This window comes from Lactuca virosa, chromosome 1 (genome assembly GCF_052849685.1).
Source record: "Lactuca virosa cultivar CGN04683 chromosome 1, Lactuca_virosa_CGN04683_v6, whole genome shotgun sequence".
NCBI lineage: Eukaryota > Viridiplantae > Streptophyta > Magnoliopsida > Asterales > Asteraceae > Lactuca > Lactuca virosa.
This window is the reverse complement of record NC_136426.1, coordinates 28,389,331-28,409,279: the sequence shown is the minus strand read 5'-3', so window position 1 is coordinate 28,409,279 and position 19,949 is coordinate 28,389,331. Positions and strand designations below refer to the sequence as shown.

The 19,949-nt window shown below is 32.8% G+C and overlaps 2 long non-coding RNA genes across 3 annotated transcripts; both read left to right on the top strand.

Annotated features, from left to right (window-relative positions):
- Window positions 1-2,271: 2,271 nt before the first annotated feature.
- LOC145159951 (uncharacterized) lies at window positions 2,272-4,586 on the top strand. 2 transcript variants are annotated; one of them, XR_013737983.1, is made up of 2 exons: window positions 2,272-3,761; window positions 4,309-4,586. It is a non-coding gene; the product is annotated as an uncharacterized LOC145159951 (long non-coding RNA). The 2 variants fall into 2 exon arrangements; XR_013737977.1 differs by having other exon boundaries at window positions 2,272-4,232.
- Window positions 4,587-10,381: 5,795 nt separating this feature from the next.
- On the top strand, window positions 10,382-12,742 carry LOC145159884 (uncharacterized). The gene is made up of 3 exons (XR_013737957.1): window positions 10,382-10,939; window positions 11,873-11,930; window positions 12,586-12,742. It is a non-coding gene; the product is annotated as an uncharacterized LOC145159884 (long non-coding RNA).
- The last annotated feature ends 7,207 nt before the right edge of the window (window positions 12,743-19,949 follow it).

Genomic DNA, 19,949 nt, shown 5'->3' with positions numbered 1-19,949 from the left:
TGTGTCGGTTTAATTGCAAAACTTCGAAGAAGCATAACTTCTTAATACGAAGTCAGGTTCGAGTGTTCCTTATATTTATGGAATCACCATTTCGAATACTATAACTTCATCAATATTATATCCTAAATAATCCTCTATTGAAACGTTATTTTATCGCTTATCGATAAATCTACAAAAAAAAAGGCTTATAATATGTAGCATGCAACGTGCACGATTAACGATTTCCCTATTCGAGGGTTTAAATTATAATAGTCATTACTTATTATTTCTCAATTGTCTAGCCCAAAGTTATGGGCGTTACAAACTGGAAGCTAAACCGTACTCTACTTATACTAATCATCATTCTTATAAAAAGGAAAACTATTAGCTAAAACCACAAAGTTAGGACTACTATGTCCACGTTTATTGAAACTCCACCAAACCAGGTCCTATATTAGACTAAGTCTAGATTATTTAACTTGTGCATAAAGAAACTGGACCGACCCATTTGAACTCGTACCCATGACCCAACTTAACCCATCAAGATTACCCAACAGTCGATGGACAGCGGTGGCTGTGGACATCTTCTAGATGACGATGACAATGACCACCAATCTGGACCGCACCGGCAGGTAGAGGAGGAAGATGATTGGTGGGATGCATTGAATGGTAAGAAGGAACTATGGAAGCGCCGATATGTAGAGAGAAACATACGAGTGTTTTTTTTTTGGGGGGGGGGGTGAATAAAGCTTGCAGACATCAGAAGACTCAAGGCCATGTTTGTGCCATGAAGACCTCGTACAAATGTTTCTATGTCTACGGACTTTTGAAAAACAAACACATTGCAAGTCCTTATGTTTGCATGTGATCTGCGCGGTACAGACAGAAGAGGTCACACAAATATGTAGAACCAATACAAACAACCCCAGGAAAACACGAGAGAGAAATGTGACAACTCTCTTCAAATCCCGCAAAGTATAATTTGTATTTTCCAACTTTAGAAAAATCACCTTTATTTCTTCCTCTCTCCACAAAGAAATCTAGGTCCTCATCTTCCATTCAGCCCCACAAAACCCCGCTCCATCTAGTAATTGCAATGTAGCCCTCAAACTTTACGAAAAATACCAAACAACAATACACCATTTTATTTTTAATCAACAACACCAAATTGTCCATGTTAGTAATTAATTTTATCACTTAAACACCTTTTCCACAATTAAGATTGATCTAATACATCATACATATTTGATCTTTTTGACAGTCCTATTTAAACTTGTGTACTATGTAAAGAGAATAACTAATAATTTACCTAGTAAAAAGTTAGTAATCTAATGAATTTTGTGAAATATAAAAAATATTTTAAAATAATAATTGAGTCATTTTTGTAATCACGTGAGACGAAGTGATAACCCTAGAAAATCAAATCATCATTGGATGGTGGGATTACTGTCGTCCAGTAAAATCAATTCAAACTAATACTATCTATATTATATTATTTGTGTTTTTTTTATGTTTTGTAAAAGAACATACTTGACTTTTATTTTATTTTATTTTTAACCCCAATCGTAATACTCTTAATAAAGATTAAGAAAACCTAAAAATCAACAATTTCCATACAATCGTATTTCTAAAAAACACTTGTAATTTATATTTTCTTAAAAAGATAAAAATAACAATATGTGATGTTTGATTGGATAGAAATATGATTGGATGGAAATTGTTGATTTTTAGGTTTTCTTTATCTTTATTAAGAGTATTAGTTGTGAGACTCATGTATTACATAGGTTAATTTAAAAAAATGTTAAATATAAACGTCAAAATATTTGAGAACTTTGAATTTATAAGAAAATAAGAAAAATATTGAATTATTATAACATAAATGTTTTTTATCTTTTAAATTTAAATAAATACTAATTTAAATAAATAAAAAAAACTAATAAGCTTTAATTTTGAGAATTTTGAAATTAAAATGTAAGTTTATTAATGAAATTGATATCCATTTATTATTACATTTATTGCAATTATTATATTAAATTATGTGGAATTTAATAAAATAGAAAAACTCATAAAATGACATGAGAAAAAAATTAATTCAAAATAACCATAAAATAACATTTGACAAATTAAATGAGAATGTGACAAATTACAAAAAAAAAAAAAAAAAACGTTTAGAGAAGATTATGACTTGGATAAGGTAAAAGTTTTTTGTGGGTGGGATGGAGTATGGAGTTGTAGAGTAAATTGTTAAATTAAATAATATCCCTTTAAATAGGAGATCAGTTTTAATTCAAACCTAATTCATTTTCATTAAACCTACCCACCCACAAGTGTAGAAGACAGCCACCACGATCGAAAGTTTGGATCTTGACTGAACACCACCTGTGATTCCCTTCATCTCTCCACCATCTTCAAACAAATACCAAGCCGTTATCGCCTCTACATGTTCATCTGCAATTCCGATTTAAGAGGATCGATTTTGTTTTTGTTACCGATACACACACACACACACACCCGCACATAGAGAGGGCTCGAATGAAGAAAGAAGGGGAAGAATTCATGTGCTTGAGCTTAGATGAAGCCATTGTATGCCTCTGGTATGTACTCCATCCCTATAAAGGTAAACACTTTCGCACGACTACAACCTCTAAAGCAGAAAGAAAGACCGACTATTAGTTTAGGATTTTAGGGTTTTTTTGGTTCTTCTCTATCGTTCAAATCTTTCCCCCACTGCCATCTCTCTTCATTTGATTCTGCGTCAGCTAATGTACCGCTATAGAAATCATAAAGGTTGGATTTTTTTAATTTCCCCCCAAAACTAAACGTGTTTCTTTATAGCACTAGGTTGATTTTCCCGTTCTTATAATATGATTTTATTAGTTTTGATTTCAGTTTGGTTTGGGTTTCATTGAAGGAATTTGAAGAACGGAGAAATAGAGGGAAATCGAAGATGCTTCGTGAGCTACTTGTTATGTCCGGTGGCAGGAGACTTTTCAAAGACGTAATTCTTTGATCAGGGTCTGATGTTTTCATGAGCAATAAAAAATTTATGTATTTGGTTCTTCATTTGTCACTATATACAAGTTCATTTTTCAGTTTCTTTCGTATTACTCACAAAAGACCCATACCTTTAGTATCTTTTGTGTGTTTCTTTAGTTCATTCTAGAGAGTGTTGTTGAAATTGGACATCTGGGAAAAGAAAACCAAGGAAGAGGCCATGAGGTATTTGTTTCTATGAGGTAAAAGACTAGGTTTCTTAAATCTAATTACATCACTCACAATAATTTCTTTTAATTTAGGTTAGAATTTCGTATATGCCCTTGTTAAACGTCGAAATATCATATTTGCCCGGCCTAACATCTAAATATCATATTTGCCCTACTTAATGTTTTAAAATATCGTATATACCCAAATTTATTTTTTTGTTTATTTTTATTGATTTATAATTCTTTTTTATATTCTTAAATCATTATAATTGAAAAAACATATTAAAAGGACAATAATGCCCTTACTTCTAAATGGCAATACATCTCACTCCCACAAAATGTCACGTTGATTCACTTTGGCAGCCTCCTATACGATCGCAAGTGCGCAACCTCCTGTTCTCGTGTTGTCGCAGCTTCATTCCTGCAATCACACGATCGTAATCGACTACTTCGACCCTATTCCTATTTTTATTCTCTCCAACTTCGTTTTTGTTGCTGATCGATTTATGTATTATTGCATCGTAGCTTCTTCCCTGTTGTCGCACCTTTCTTCTTGCAATCACACGCAACATGCATACGGTAAGTAAATTTGACCCTCTTTCTATTTTCCTCTCTCCAATTTCGTTTGAGTTTTTGACTGATTTATTTCGAAATACTAATTGGAATTAGGGCATGATTTGGATTACATGTATCTTAAAAAGTTTCTAGAATTTGGAATGAATTGAGGACACAACCTGCATTAAATAGTTTATTTGGGTTGCTTTAGTGCCTAATTGTTCTTCCCCCTGGATGTTTGAGGTTTTGAGCTTTATGGTATTAAAAAATTGTCATCATTGGCATACTTGGTTGATGAAATTGAATGCATAAATATCTAGTGAAATGGAGAAGTCGTGCAAAAGCAAGTTGTAGGCATCATAAATACTATGGGGTTGTTCAAACTTCATATAGAGTTATATTTTCCTACATATGTTTCGCGTGGCTTTGCTTTGTCCTTTTCTTATCTAATGATGACTATTCCAAGCGTTAATCATGTCAAACTTGTTGAAAAGGGTAAGTTATTCATGTCATAACTCATAAATGGACATGTTGAAAAAATAGTATTCTCACATGACCTCTGTGATTACAGGTATTGATGGTGTTGTCCAAACGCATTTAGTTATACATTCTCGTGCCATTGTTTAGTGATCACCTGGAAAGTAGTCTTTCGGGAAGATGCATTTCTAGAAGTCGCCAATACTTCATCTCAAGAAATATATTGAAGACATTTTGTAGAAAAATATAATTAGTTTACATTGTTATTGTTGACCGGATTTGTTTGTAGTTGGTAGAAACATTTTGTTGACATTATCCATTTGTTATTGTGGATTAGATTTATAGAAAACATGTACTTTAGTTCTTTAGCAACATACTTTGTGGATTAAAGTTTTTTTTAGCATCGTACTTTCTAGACAGCTTTTTAAGCAACTTACTTTCAAGAAAAACCTTTTTAGCATCATACTTTCTAAACAATTTTTTTTTATCAATATACTTCGTTTACATGACTTTTTCAACAACATACTTTTTAGATAAACCTTTTTCAGCAACATACTTTCTAGATAAGCTTTTTTTTTTTTTTATCAATATACTTTGTTTAAAAGCCTTTTTTTAGCAACGGACTTTGTTTAACAACCTTTTTCAGCAACATACTTTATGGACAAGCCTTTTTTTAGCAACATACTTTGTTTAAAAGTTGTTTTTAGCAACATACTTTCAAGAAAAAACCTTTCTTAGCAACATGCTTTCTAGAAAAACCTTTTTAGCAACATCTTACAACATGTAATCCATTGATTGAACCTTAACTAAGAACATTTGTAACTAAAAATTAAAAAAAAAAAAAAAATCAAAAGGACAAACTATTATCATCAATTTTTTTTCCCTCAAAACAGTATTAACATGATAAATTTTAGGAAATGTGATCGATTAAAAACAAAAGTTACCAGGTTCCAAAACAGGAACATGATTGCTACTAAACAGATATATTATACCAAGAAACATATTATTTGCCCCCCATACGCATGCTATATTATTCACTTACTAACTAACCAATAATCATTTGAATTGGCGACTGTTTCATAATTCGGACATTGGAACCACAAAAGACATTATATTTTTGGATAATTTGCAACAAATAACAACCTTTGATCTATAAACCAAGAAACAACAACCAAAACACTAATACAAAAGATTTTTTTTTATTCTTATTGCTAATGTAACTTCAATAAACGTATATGGCCACGTATATGGCCACGTATATGGCCACAGTAGAAAGAATTTACATATTGCATTGAAGTGGGGCCTTCATTAACATGACTACAAGCTTTCTAGACAGTTGTAGTTGAAGATTACCATTGTATATACATTATCTTGAAACATCTAGATAGAAGGGGTTTATAATCAATCACATTAGATAAGTATCAAGACATTCACGTGTTAGTTTCAGCGCATTCACCATACATAAATCGATCAGCAACAGAAACAAAATTGGAGAAAAGGAAATAGGAATAGGGGAAGTAGTCGATTACCTGATGCGTGATCGTGTGATTGCAGGAATGAAGCCGCGACAACAGGGGAACAACAGGAGGCTAGGATCGTAAGTCGATATGAGGCTGCCAAATAAATCAACGTCAGGTTTTGTGGGATTGAGATGTATTGCCATTTAGAAGTAAGGGCATTATTGTCATTTTAATATGTTCTTTCAATTATAATGATTTAAGAATATAAAAAAGAATTATAAATCAATAAAAATAAACAAAAAAATAAATTTGGGTATATACGATATTCTAAAACATTAAGGAGGGCAAATATGATATTTAGATGTTAGGCTGGGCAAATATGATATTTCGAGGTTTAACAAGGGCATATACGAAATTCTCCCTTTAATTTATATCATAATTGCTTTAGATTGAGGGGCTTGTAATATGAAAATAGGTAAGTGACATCAGGTCTCACATGGTTGTTTTTTTATTCAAAATGCATAACAAGTGTTTGATGGATTGCCTCAATGAAAAAAATCCACCAAAAAAGAAGCTACAGATCATTTTTTGCTTAAGGTAAACATAGTTTCATTGACATTTTATTGAAAGGATCCAATATGTGTTGGTTAGAGAAAAATGTATCCAATATGTATTGGTTACAAAAAAAATATATATTTCTTTTCTCGCAACTTGATCAGTAATAAGGCGTAAGATAAATTTGGCCAAACTTTGGTGCCTATCAGAATGAAACAACAAAAAAAATGAAAATCATAATTGGTGTGGAATATGAAGTTTCAATTTTTATATGCAGGAGGGGTGTGGATCAAATGAATAGAGGAAAAGGTACTTCTTTTTCAAACTTTGGTGCCCATCCATAGGTAAAAAACGTATTAACTATTTCCTAGAATCTATAATTTTCCTTTTTTAAATTTATATTAATTGACTAAAATACCCTTATAATGAAATGAGATGGTATTTTTCAATTATTTATAATTCAATAATAGTTATTAATCACTTTCTTTAATTAAATAAAATAATTGGCTCACAATCATTCCTACATCCATACAATAATTAGTTAGAACACAATAACATAAGCATATATATATATATATATATATATATATATATATATATATACACACTAGATGTGTGCCCGCGCAAAGCGACGTCGATAAATAACTCTTTTGGCAAATAATTTCTTACATGAAAATAATTATTAAATTTTATTATGAATTATTACCTAATAAAAAATTATCACTTTTAAATAAAAAAAAAAATTGTTTATGCCTTATATTTATATTGCCTATTTATAGTATTGATGTAAATTAATTAATTTTGATGTCTAGTTTAAGAAATGTAAATTAATTTATATATATGAATTTAATATTTTAAAATTTTTATTTTGCTCAAAATTGAATTTCTTAATAACATTCTTTAATTCAAGTCTTCAAACTTTTGACAAATATTAATGAATTATTTATGCATAATTGATTTGTATAAAAAGCATTGTAACTTATACCTCCTAAAATTCAAGATATGACTAATATGCTTTATAATATAGTATATATATATATATATATATATATATATATATATATATATATATATATATATATATATAGGAGTAGGATCAAATGAGAACACCAAAAAGGTTGAGAACGCGAGAACAAATCTGAACTCTTCAAATTTTACGATCTAAGGCTAATATAATTTATAAAAGTCATGAGATGAAAATGTAAATTTCTAAAAGTTATGGGATGAGATTGTAAATTTTTAATAGTCTAAAGGGTAATATGGTCATTACATGTTAACCTATTTTCGTCAAGTTGCTGGAATCTCTCTATCCCCTCTCTCTCTATCTCTCACTCACGTATCCTTCTTCATCTCACTCTCTAAATACAAATTTCAAACCTTTAAACCCTAATTGAGCCGTCACCACCATACACTTCCAAAACCATCGTCATAACCTTCATCTTGAGATTCCAGACTTGCAAATCGATTTTAATCAGAAAGGATTGTGCTCGATTTTTTTTAAATGTGCTGCAAGCGACCAATCATGGTTTGAAGGGCCCACTTCACGCGGGAGGGTTGTAGGATCTCAGTGGCAAGATTGCGACGAAGGACCCTCCAAGTACGGTCGTACGAGGCTGAGGTGATGTTGAGAGTCGCCAAGGTGCTAGGGCGGTCGGAGACGCCTAAGTCTCTCTCTGGATGAGTAGTTGGTGGGCGAGATCTTGGCTGTCGACGAAGTCACGAAGATGAGTTGATGTGAATTAATGGAAAGAGTGACCAGTGGTAGCCTCCTATTCTAATCTCCAATCGATACAGGAGCCTCCTATTCCACCGCCTCTCTCCCCTGTTTTCTTCTTCTTTTTATATCACACTCTCTACAAAAACCTAATCGGTTTTTTAACTAAAAACCTAATCGGTTTTTTAACTAAAAACCAGGTTCTGACCATGCTTTGAAATAATATCAGGTGATATGAAAATGATTGTTGTGCATAGTATGTGTTTGATGAAATGCCTAGCTATGATTTTCTTTGAATTTGCATGATTTTGAAGTGTTCCATTTTATGATTAATCATTTTCTTGTTTTATAGGCTTATGGTGTTTTGTTTAACTGTTCTATTGGCTTCCAAACATTGCTTCTGCAGGTGAGTTATTTTTTGTTTTCCCTTCACTTCTTCACAGTTGTTTCTCGATTGATATAAAGATTTAAGGGAATCAAACAATTTTAGAACCTAATGTAATTTATACTATGATATTAATTTATGATTAGAAGTGTATTCATTTTTTATTAATCATATGTATATATATTCATGTATGAATATAATTACAATTATAGGAATTCATATGTATTTTATATTTTGTTCATGTCTCTTCATTTATAATTTAACTTCATATGTGCTTTTCTAAATTCATTTTCATTTAATTGATTGTTAATTGTATTTATTTCTTTATTTGACAGTGTGTAGCTTTTACAAACCGGATGTTGGAGTGCTAATATACAGCCAAACATTACAAAGTGGAAAAGATCTCGCCTTATTCATTTATGATTATATAATAATAGTGAATTATTTTTATTCGAATGTTTCTTTATGTTGTATTCATATGTGATTATAGAAAAATATATATGTATTACATTGTAACTTTTTGTGTTATTATTTATGAATAGATGTATAATCTACATATATATATATATATATCCAATATGTTTTATTTATTTATGATTATAGTTGTATTGTAATTTTTCTCTATAAATTGTGTTATATTCGCTTATTATTACAACTTAATTCATCTATTCATTCACGATTACAACGAATTCATATATGATTACAAATATGTTTTATTTTTGTATGATTACACATATTTGGTTAAATGATAAATTCATCAATCTTTTTGATATACTGGTAAAAAAATAAAAAAAAAACGTTTTTTAATCATGGCAAAAAAGTTTTTTTTTTAAATAATTTATTTGATTAAAAATATATTAAATTCATTTCTAGTATTTAGGTAAAAAAAATCAATTAATTAGACAACATCTCATGATTGTAGGAATTAATTAATTATCCATATTTAATTACATTGTAAAATTCCTTTTACGCCCTTATGAAATGATTGGTCTACAATTGTTCTCACGTTCTCAACCTTTTAGGTATTCTCATTTGATCATCTCCCTATATATATATATATATATATATATATATATATATATATATATATATATATATATATATATATATAATTTGAGAACTAATAGTTTCTCGAAAACCCAAGTACTAAAAGTGGAAAGTTAGATCAAAATTGATTAAATATTTTAATGGGCTAGATCAAAGATGACAAATATGTAATTAACAACGATTTAAATGATAATATTGACTTTTTAAAATAAATGAGGAGGGTATTTTCGGTATAAAAAAATTAGAATACCTATTAATCAGTAAAAATAATTTACCAACACAATTTTATTTCTCTCTCTTTTCCTCACGTCTCTCTCTCTCTCTCTCTCTCTCTCTCTGTGTTGTTCATCCAGATCTGGAAGAACAACCATAGATCCAGAAAATCAATCAATATATCAAGTAATTGTGATCATATAGTAAGGGATTTGTTTATTTTCCGGTTTTAGAACCCTGCGAGGGTTGGATATGGTTGCCTTGGAGAGGCTAGAGTTATGCTCGGGATTGTAGCCAAGTAGCTCAAGTTGTTCGGTGTGTAAGGAATGATAAGAAACGATTTCGAGGACGAAATCAAATTTAAGTGGGGGAGAGTTGTAACATCCCATTTTAAAGAGATTAATTAAATAATAAATCAGGAACCCCGAGAAGTAATTATTATTATTTTATATTGTTAGAGGTCAGAAATTAAATAATAATTAGTGGGGCGTTGGTTTCGGGAAGCCAAATGACGTGGTTTGAATCTTCGGGGGTTAAAGTGTAAATCGGGATTTAATTTGAAAAGGGTTTAAGAAGTCATGGTGCGTTTGGTATCTTTTGGACTTAAATTGTAATGGATTTAAGTAGACAGGGCGTAAATGGTAAAATTTGGACCGGCTAAGAAAAAGATTCTATGGGGAGGGACTAGATTTGTTATTTGTGCAAAGTTATTTATGAACACGGGATTTACCCCGTCACCCTCATTTAACCTACGTATATATGTATCATAATTCACGCAAAACCCTAACCCTAGAATACTCAGCCGCACCACCCTTATGCCTCCCTCTTCTAACAGCCGCCACCTCCTTGTTCTTCACTTCTGGTCATCGCCACCATGGAAGTCGCCTCCGTCACCGATATCTCGCCATCGTAGCAACACCACCATAGTCGGGAATGCAGCGTACATCCGGGAAGTCCACCGGAGGCCAGCGGCGGAACACGGAGCGAAGGTGGGTCGTGAACCGCCGTTAGAAGCTGTTGTGACCGCCAAACCCAACTGCCGCCACTCCTACAACCATCAAAGTCGAATACCGGAGCTGCTGCCGCCGTTGCTCGCTTCCGTTGAATAAGAAACTGTCACCGATGCTACTTCAACCACGATTCTTTCTTCTTCTTCTTTCTGTTGCCGTGCTCAGCCGCCCATGGCTGTTGCCGGTGCTGTTCCGGTCTCCCTTTGCTCCTATCTCTTCTCCATCCCAGCGATGCTACGCTTAACTGTGATCGATGCCACCTTAAGCCTCGTGTGACCACCTTCTGTGGTGTTTCCGGTCGTCGCCAGCCACCGATGTGGCTGAGTTCGTGGTTCACACGGGTGAGTATGCTGTTGTATCGTGCTAATCTTCGTAGGGCGTACCGTTGTGCGAGTATGTGTTGTGTGTAGAGTTTATTTGGCCGGAAAGCCACCACTGTAAGGTGGTGGCTACCACCATGTGCCGCCGTGTATATGTATTTTAGTGCGTGTGTGAGTGTGTGAATTTGGTATTTTGCATTGTAACTTTGTAACAGGTGATTAGAATAATGAAAAGAAACCCTAAAACCACCACCTTAGGGTGGTGGTTGCCGCCTCCTGCCGTCACCGGCCGCCGTGCCGAGTGGCGGTGTGCTTGATTGCGTTTGGACCTCGTTTGGGGGATGTTTGGACAATGTGGAATCAATGGAACCCTAATGGGCCCAAAGAAGCCCTAGTGGGCCCAATGGAACCCTAATGGGCCAATAAGGCCCAATGTGACCTAAAAGCCCAACCAATGGATTAATGGGCTAGTATTGGGTTGGAGAAACCCTAATTAGGGTTTGGAAAGCCCTAAGAGCATAAAATCCTAATTGCGGGAATTGTTTGGGACACACACGAGAATTAATTATTAAACTTAAAATAATAATTAATAATCATTGGCAAATTAACCTAAAGCAATATTGGACTTAATGGATTAAGTCCTTAATGGGTTAAGTGAGAAACACTTGACCCTAATTGTCATTTTATGTGAAACCCTAATTTCACATGGGCCTTGAGTTGGGCCTTCGTAGTGGGCTTTGGTGATTATTGATGGGTTGTCCAAGAACAAGTAAACAGACCAAAATAAGTAGATGGGCCTTAAGGAAAGACCATGTAGAGGTCTGGGCCCAATTTGGAAAATTGGGCCATATGTTGGGCTTCGGCCTATGACTTGACTATTGGGTTTTTGTAGTATGAGTTGGACCTTGGGCTTGGAACCTAATTATTAATTGGGTGATGTTTTGATATTGACAGTTCGGGAATCTGTCATTCAGCAGCTGGGATTGTGTCTACGGGACTTCAGCAGCGCCAGGTGAGTTATCCTCACTATACTAAGGGGTTTAAGGCACCAAGGCCGGCCCATTTGATATGATATCCTAGTAGTTGTATTATGTTGAGTATGAGTTGGTTACACATGCTAATTTGATATGCTAGAGGGTAGGTCTGTAGGACTACCTGTGATACTGATTGATTACCTGTATGTGCATTTATTTGTTACATGTCGACATGTTATGTGGGATGGGTTGAGGTTGTACTGCTCCGTGCGGTAGCCAACAAACCCCATAGTATTCCAGATATGAGCTGAGGGCCCGGTAGGCATTCCAGACTCATACTGAGGACTCGGGAGCATTCCAGATACGAGCTGAGGGCCCGGTAGGCATTCCAGACTCGTACTGAGGGCTCGGTAGCATTCCAGATACGAGTTGAGGGCCCGATAGGCATTCCAGACTCGTACTGAGGGCTCGGTGGCAATCCAGATGTGAGCTGAGGGCCCGATAGGCATTCCAGACTCACACTGTGGGCCCAGGGGTATTCCAGTCTGTAAAGCTGTGGACCCGTTACGTGCTGTTTTGTTCAGTTGTTATGTTATGATATTGCTGATATTGTTATGTGGACTGTATGTGTATCGGTATTTTGGGGGTAACTCACTAAGCTTTCGGGCTTACAGTTTCAGTTTATTATTTCAGGTGCATCAGGGGATCGTGGCAGGCAAAGGCGTGATCGTACAACTCCTCACTTTTTATGACTATGTTTCTGGGATACTCTGATATTTTACATTTTGAAAACAAGTTTGTAATAACTAATGGCTTTTGGGTTGTTTAAAAAGTTTTAAATTGGCTTGAATTTTTGGGTGTTACAAATTTCATCTAGATCTAGAATTAACCATGCTTCCATCATCGATCTCTCGTCTTCGACCAATTTTGTATCCACCGCCTCTGCGCCTCCAATTATGTATAGATATGAAGAGAAAACCGTAGTGCTATCCGTTTCAGTCAAATTTTGAACCTTTCTTCTTCTTTAATTCATGTTTGGACATTCGTTCAAGCTCCAATGCACTCTCAAGTTTTTTTGCTCTGGTACTACATTTTGTTAGTATTCCTCTCAACATTTCATTTTCCTCCATATACTTTACATTTCATTAACAACAACAAAAACTTTAGAATACAAGTATATAATTTCCTGTGTCACATGAGATAATGAAAAAAAAGACACACCTGATTGTTTGTATTACATGCACTCTGGATTTCGGTCTCCTTTTCAGCAACCAGGGGTCGAGCGAGTCTTAATTCAGATTGTAGTTAACTCATCTAGATATATAAAATAAGATTATGCATTTCTTCATCTAGATATAAATAATTACAGTTAATTTAGCAACCAAAGTTCAACGAAAAATCTAAATTGATAAAAATAAAATGGTTTGGTTTTAAAGTTGTTTGTTTCACAAGATAGATATAATGGTAAATTATTATTTACCTCCTCACTTGAGAAGTTAAGGTTTTCTCTTTGATACTGTAACAAAATCCATATTTAAATTGCATATGCTCATACCCATATATAAAGGTTTAAACATTAGTGCTATTTGTTTCAGTCAAATTCTCAACCTTTCTTGAGATTTTTAGATCAAACAATACTTATTCATATTAATTTCTAGGATGCTTTGTGGGAATTGGAGTTGGTTGTACATATCATGGTCTTAGATTAAATAATAACATTGAAAATTGTCATTTTAAAGATAATTGTTGTTTGTTCGCTTATTAGATGCTTACAAATAACCATATTATTGTTGATTTTTTTCATTCGATCAACAAGCGATGCAGAATTATTTGCCCAATTTCGAATCTAGAAACGAGAAGAATGGAGATTCATGTGGACAACTGAATATGCAGGTATGTCCCTCTCGGTTTTTTACTCATTTTAGTTTCATTGAGCATAAATTAAATAATTGTTTTTTACAATTTGAGAAAATTTAAAAAAAATCAGTACAAGTATATATCTCATGATAAATTTGTATCTCAATGATAAACATGGAATTGCTTACTGCAATTTCTATTTGTACCTTCTTTTTTAGCGATTGAATATAATTAGGGTTCTTAGCATTGAAATGGTCGTGATATACTGTCAAATAGATGAATTTATAGATGAATTTGTTGACAGGTCAATTACTTGGAATATGATATTAGAAAATTATCATATTCAAATATCCAAAATAAATGTCAAGTAGTGATTTTATTCCTTTTCTCTGGCACATACTCCATGTTTTATGAAATTGATATAAACTTTTTTTATTGGATGATTTACCTATTCTTCATTATGTATAATGGTTAACTTGAATTCTTTTTGTTCACAACATAACAACTTTTGAGCATTTGAATTACATGTGATTCAAATATAAATCACAAGTGAATCGCATATGAATTACATGTGATTCACATATAAATCACAAAGTGAATCACATATGAATTACATCTGATTCACATGTAAATCACATGTAATTCCTATATAAATCACAAATGAATCACATATGAATTATATGTTTTATGATTGTATTCCTTTTCTCCTGCACGTATTCCATATTTTATGAAATCGATATAATTTTTTTTTATTGGTTTATTTACCACTTCTTCATTATGTATAATGGTTAACTTGAATTCTTTTTGTTCACAGCATAACAACTTTTGAGCATTTGAATTACATATAATTCACATGTAAATCACAAGTGAATCACATATGAATTACATGTGATTCTCACATGTAATTCACATATGAATCACATGTAATCTGTAACGCCCGCAGATTCGGGCTAGTCAATTTAGAGATGATAAGCGTCAAAAATGACTTTTTGATAGAGTATTATTTAGAATAAATAATCTTAACCAATTTATAGTATATGTCACAAGGGTTCCGTACATATAAAGAACGCTGTAATCCGAGTTATAACGAAGAAGTTATGACTTGTCGAAGTTTTACGACTAAACCGACACGACGCTGTGTGACGTAAAAAGTGAATTTTTGATAAATTACTTTTTAGCCTTAGATATATAAATGAAATTCGTAGTTAAGTTAAACCGAGAGCATGCATAAAAAGAACGTCCAAATCTGACTTCGTATGAGGAAGTTATGATTTTTCTAAGATTTAGCATAGCAGTGCATAGCCCAGAATTCGAATTTTAGATCGATCGATTTTTAGCGACACAACCTAAATGAGAATTGAAAATCTCATTAATAGGAGCTCAACGATAAAAAGACAGTCGAAAACGGAGTTCGTATGTAGAAGTTATGAATTTTACACGATCATTAAACAATGTAATCTTCTCATACTGTTAAATTTAAAATTGTTCGAGATTTAGCCAATGGAGTCAAAAGGATAGTTATAGATCTTGTCAATACCTACGCGTGGATATAAAGAACGTCGAAACGGAGCTCGTATGCGAAAGTTACGAAATTTAGAAGTCGGAAGGGTGCTGCTGCGAAGGGGGTGACGTGGCACGATCTGAGCCATTGCTTCCTCCCCACGCCTTGAAACCAGATGGTGACACTTGGCACTCAACTCGAAGAGTTGGAGGCTCCAACTTAGCGAGTTGGGCGATTTTTCAGCCTATAAATAGAGGCACAAATCACGCCATTCTTCACACCATTCAAACCCATTTTCTCCCAACACCGCCAAACCCCCTCTTCCTTTCCCTATCACTTCCTAAATGTTAGAGGCGAGTCTCGGAGCGCTAGAAGGCTCCGAGAAGAAGAGATTTCGGCTCAGAAGTTCTGCCCGTGCAGAGCTTGGTTCTTCGCTAAACCTCCCGGTAAGTGAGTTATGCTTACCATAGTGGTTGAAAAGTATTGTTTAACATTTATAAAACAATATCGCTCGTAAATAGTCGCTATAAATATTAGACTAAAATCTAGTGATAATAATACTAGGTTTCGTCGAAGGAAAATAGAATTGTTAGAAGCGAAGCGCTGCCCGAGTTTGGAATCATCACTTTAACAAGTGAGTGCATAGTTACTTTCATCTTACACATAGATTGATGGGTCATGAGCATTCTAACACTCCTATGGTGTACATGCAACCCTAGAAACCTTGGATCTATGTTTTCTCTAATATACATGCAAATAAGAATTTTCCAAGGTTCTCATCCTAACTAACATGGCATGGGGTACTTGTAATATAAAAAAGTAGTAGAATGACATACCTTTGTAGTTGCTTGGATTCCTTAAGACCTTGTGAGCCTAGCACCCCAAATGTGATGCCTTAAATGTTTCACACAACAGCACAACTCTTGGAATAACTTGAGAGTAGAACACTTTCACTCAAAAATCGGCTAGCCCTCTTGTTCTTGTCTTAGTGGCCGATTTTGCTCCTTATGAGGTTGCTTATATAGTGTGCCACATGTAGGGTTATATCATGTAAACCCTAATGTGCATGGCTTTTCATTTCCCCCATGATCCATGGGTTTTAACCTCCATGGAGCACCCAATGAGTCCTAGCCCAATCTAGTGAATCATGGACCATAGGCCCACTATATAAGAATGAGTGATTTACAAATCAAACCCCATATATTTAATTAGTCTCTTTTTGATCACAAAATTAATTCCAAATTAATTCTTGATCAATACTAATTAAACAATATGATTTCATATTAATATATTAGAACTTATAATATATTAACAAACCATAAGTGTCCTTTTCTCATTTTGTCTATCCAATTGTTATGATGCCATGCAACCCAAATGGACCATGCCAAATCGGGTCAAGAACATACTAAATATAGTTATGGACTTAGACACCTTATCCAAAATAGATATGAAGTATTTAATATAAATTACGTGCTATGTGTGCATATTATTTGTGTTCCTGATATCTATGTTGGATGAACGATTTATACATGTTTTAAATGATTTAAACTGTATATGTATTTTATATCTACGAATATGTTGGGTAGAACATAGGTAGATAAATGATGAGGTATAAAAGATGATATAGATGAATATTGGCAGTTGTGCCACAACCTGTAGATGTTTTTGAACTACGATGTACTCTAAACATCCTAGCAGCTGCGCCTAATAGAGAACATCATAATTCTGGCAGCTGCGCCTAAATGATAATATCGGCAGTTGCGCCTAATAGAGAACGTCGTAATCCTGGCAGTTGCGCCTAAATGATAATATTGGCAGTTGTGCCTAATAGATAACATTGGCAGTTGTGCCATAGGCAACGATGGACTTCGTGTCTATTCCTTAGGAGAATCCTTAGCAATGAAAAAGTGAATGATAGATGATTCTTAAGGTAGATCCTTAAGAAATAAAGAAGATAATGGGGATGAGTAATTGGGTTAATTATTTACTGATGAAACATAATAACTTTATTATTGTGGGTTAAAAACCCTATGTACTCACCAGGTTTCCCAACCTGACCCACTCAGTTTATTTGTATCACATGTATCGATACGAGGACACATTACACTAAGAGATTAAAAAGAGATGTAGATCATTAGTGTAAATGAATGTAAGGTATGTTTATGCTTATGTTTATGTATTGACGATGACATCCAAAAGTTTTAATATAAACAAAATGTATTTCTTCATAAATGCTTTGATAATATATTTACCATGTTTTATGGGAACAAATTCCGCAATATTATTCTTTAAAAATGAATACTTTGATTTTCAAATAAGCACAAATAAAATTTTAAAATGACCGTGAATTTGGGGATGTCACATAATCCACATGTGAATCACATGTAATTCACGTGTAAATCACAAGTGAATGACATATGAATAACATGTGACTCACATGTAAATCACAAGTGAACCACATATAAATTAAGTCTATATGCACATATGCATTTTTTGTGAGTGTTCTTCGTTAATCACTTTTTTATTTTTTCTTGTGAATTTCACATTTGAATCTTAAAATATACAATCACATATGAATATCACATTATATAATCACATGTGAATCTTATATGATATAATCACATGTGAATCTTACATGATATATACATATGTATTTTTATAAGTGTTATTGAATTAATCAATTTTTTTTAATTTTCTTGATGATTTGGAAGAATATGTGGAAAATATTCAAGAGATGAAATGTGATAAATTGAAGAAAATACGGAAATCTTACACGAAGACATGAAAACGTTTTGATGTTTTGTTGCAATTTTTGTTTTTTATATTTATTTTGTATCGAATAAAATTATTGTATTATTGTGTTTATAGATTAGTAATAAAAATGAGTTGTTTATATAATTTACTTACGAATATTATAGTATATGAAATATGCATACATATATGCACTTGAAAAAATATGTATATATGCACCTAAAACGTTGATTTTTATGGTTAAAAAGTTATAGTTTTTTATTTTAAATATTCAAGTTTTTTTTTAAATTTATTGTTTTTTTTTAAATGCAGTTTTTAAAAAAACCAGTTTAATTTAAATACATATTTTCTAAAAAATTTTAAAAATATGCATTTTTAAAAAAAATAAAAAATTATTATTTAAAAAAATCTGAAATTTTGATTTATTATGTAAATTTTTAGATTTTTTTATTAATATTTCTAATAATTCAAAAAATCAAATATTAAATGAGATTGGTAAGATGACGTTCATGTCCTTAACGAGTTAATTTTGATATAAGGTTGCACCTTTAGTTCTCAGGTTCTCGAAAAACTATGAGTTGTCAACGGATCACACCTATATATATATATATATATATATATATATATGTATATATATCTTTTAATTGGTTTTGATTTAGACTTTGAAAACTGAAAGTCAAATGGGTTAGCTGGTTAAGTGTCCTCTGTTGGCATTTAATTTGAAAGTTGGTTTGTTTTTGTTAGTATTTATAATATTTAATCGTTCATAAAAAGATAGGGGTAGGTTATAATATAAAAGTTGTATAAGTCAAAGAAGTTTAAGTAATAAGGGGTTGTATGATATGTTTTTATTGAGTTTAGTAAGATGTTGTGTTTGATTTGGTAACATTCAAAACTTTTGATACCACGATTAGTTGGGCATGACTCAGTCATATAACATATGATATGCTTCTTACTGTGTCTGATAAGAAATTGAGCCTGACTCAATCAAACTTTAATCAAATCTAACTTAATTAGCAATTATGGAACACTTCATAATAAGTTATATAGAAATGAAATAGTAAGATTGAAGTGCATGATAATTGTATGTGTGAGATGCCATACGGTTAATAGAAGCACCCATTTGACAATCTATAGTGTATACGATTCGTCTTGGGATCCTATAAAACTATTATATTGATTTGACTTGACACGACTTATAAGCATATAACTTTGTGTACTTAACAAGAATAAAAATAAATTCAAAATTGAAGATAACATTAACTTAAAATGCGAGTTGCGTATACAACATTGAAATACATTGATATGCATTTATCATCCTGTCTAAAATGATGTGATACACATCCGTAGACTTTCTAAACGTACGATTAGTCGGTTTGTTCGTATCCTTAAATCCATACTTAACTCAAAACTGAGCAAGCATTAATATGGCTCATGAAGTGATAACGCATGAAAAATGAATGAGAAATCACCATATTAGAAACGGGGAAAGAAGAGAGACAATAAAAGACAATTATGCAAAAATTGAACTAACGAAGGAGTCCATGTGCCATGTGGTTTGAGTGAGAATATTCGTAGAACGAATCAATATTGCATGGCTGATATTTATCAATCAAATAAGAATTCAAGAAAAAACGCAAGAAGTATATATGTGCTCTTAAATCAAGCACATTCGAAAAAGTACACCTTCAGTTCTACATGTGTTTGCATGCGTGTACGCAAGCATAAACATACAAATAGACACATACATGATACATGCATGGTTTATATTATTAACTAGAGTAAATTACACGAATGGTCTTGTGGTTTAGAGTAATTTGTGTGTTTGGTCCCTAACTTTTTTTTTAATTCGGATAGTCCCTAACTTCTTTTTTAACTTGGATGGTCCCTACTTTATGTTTTTGTTACATCTCTGGTCCCTGCCATACATAAAAAAAATACTATTTTG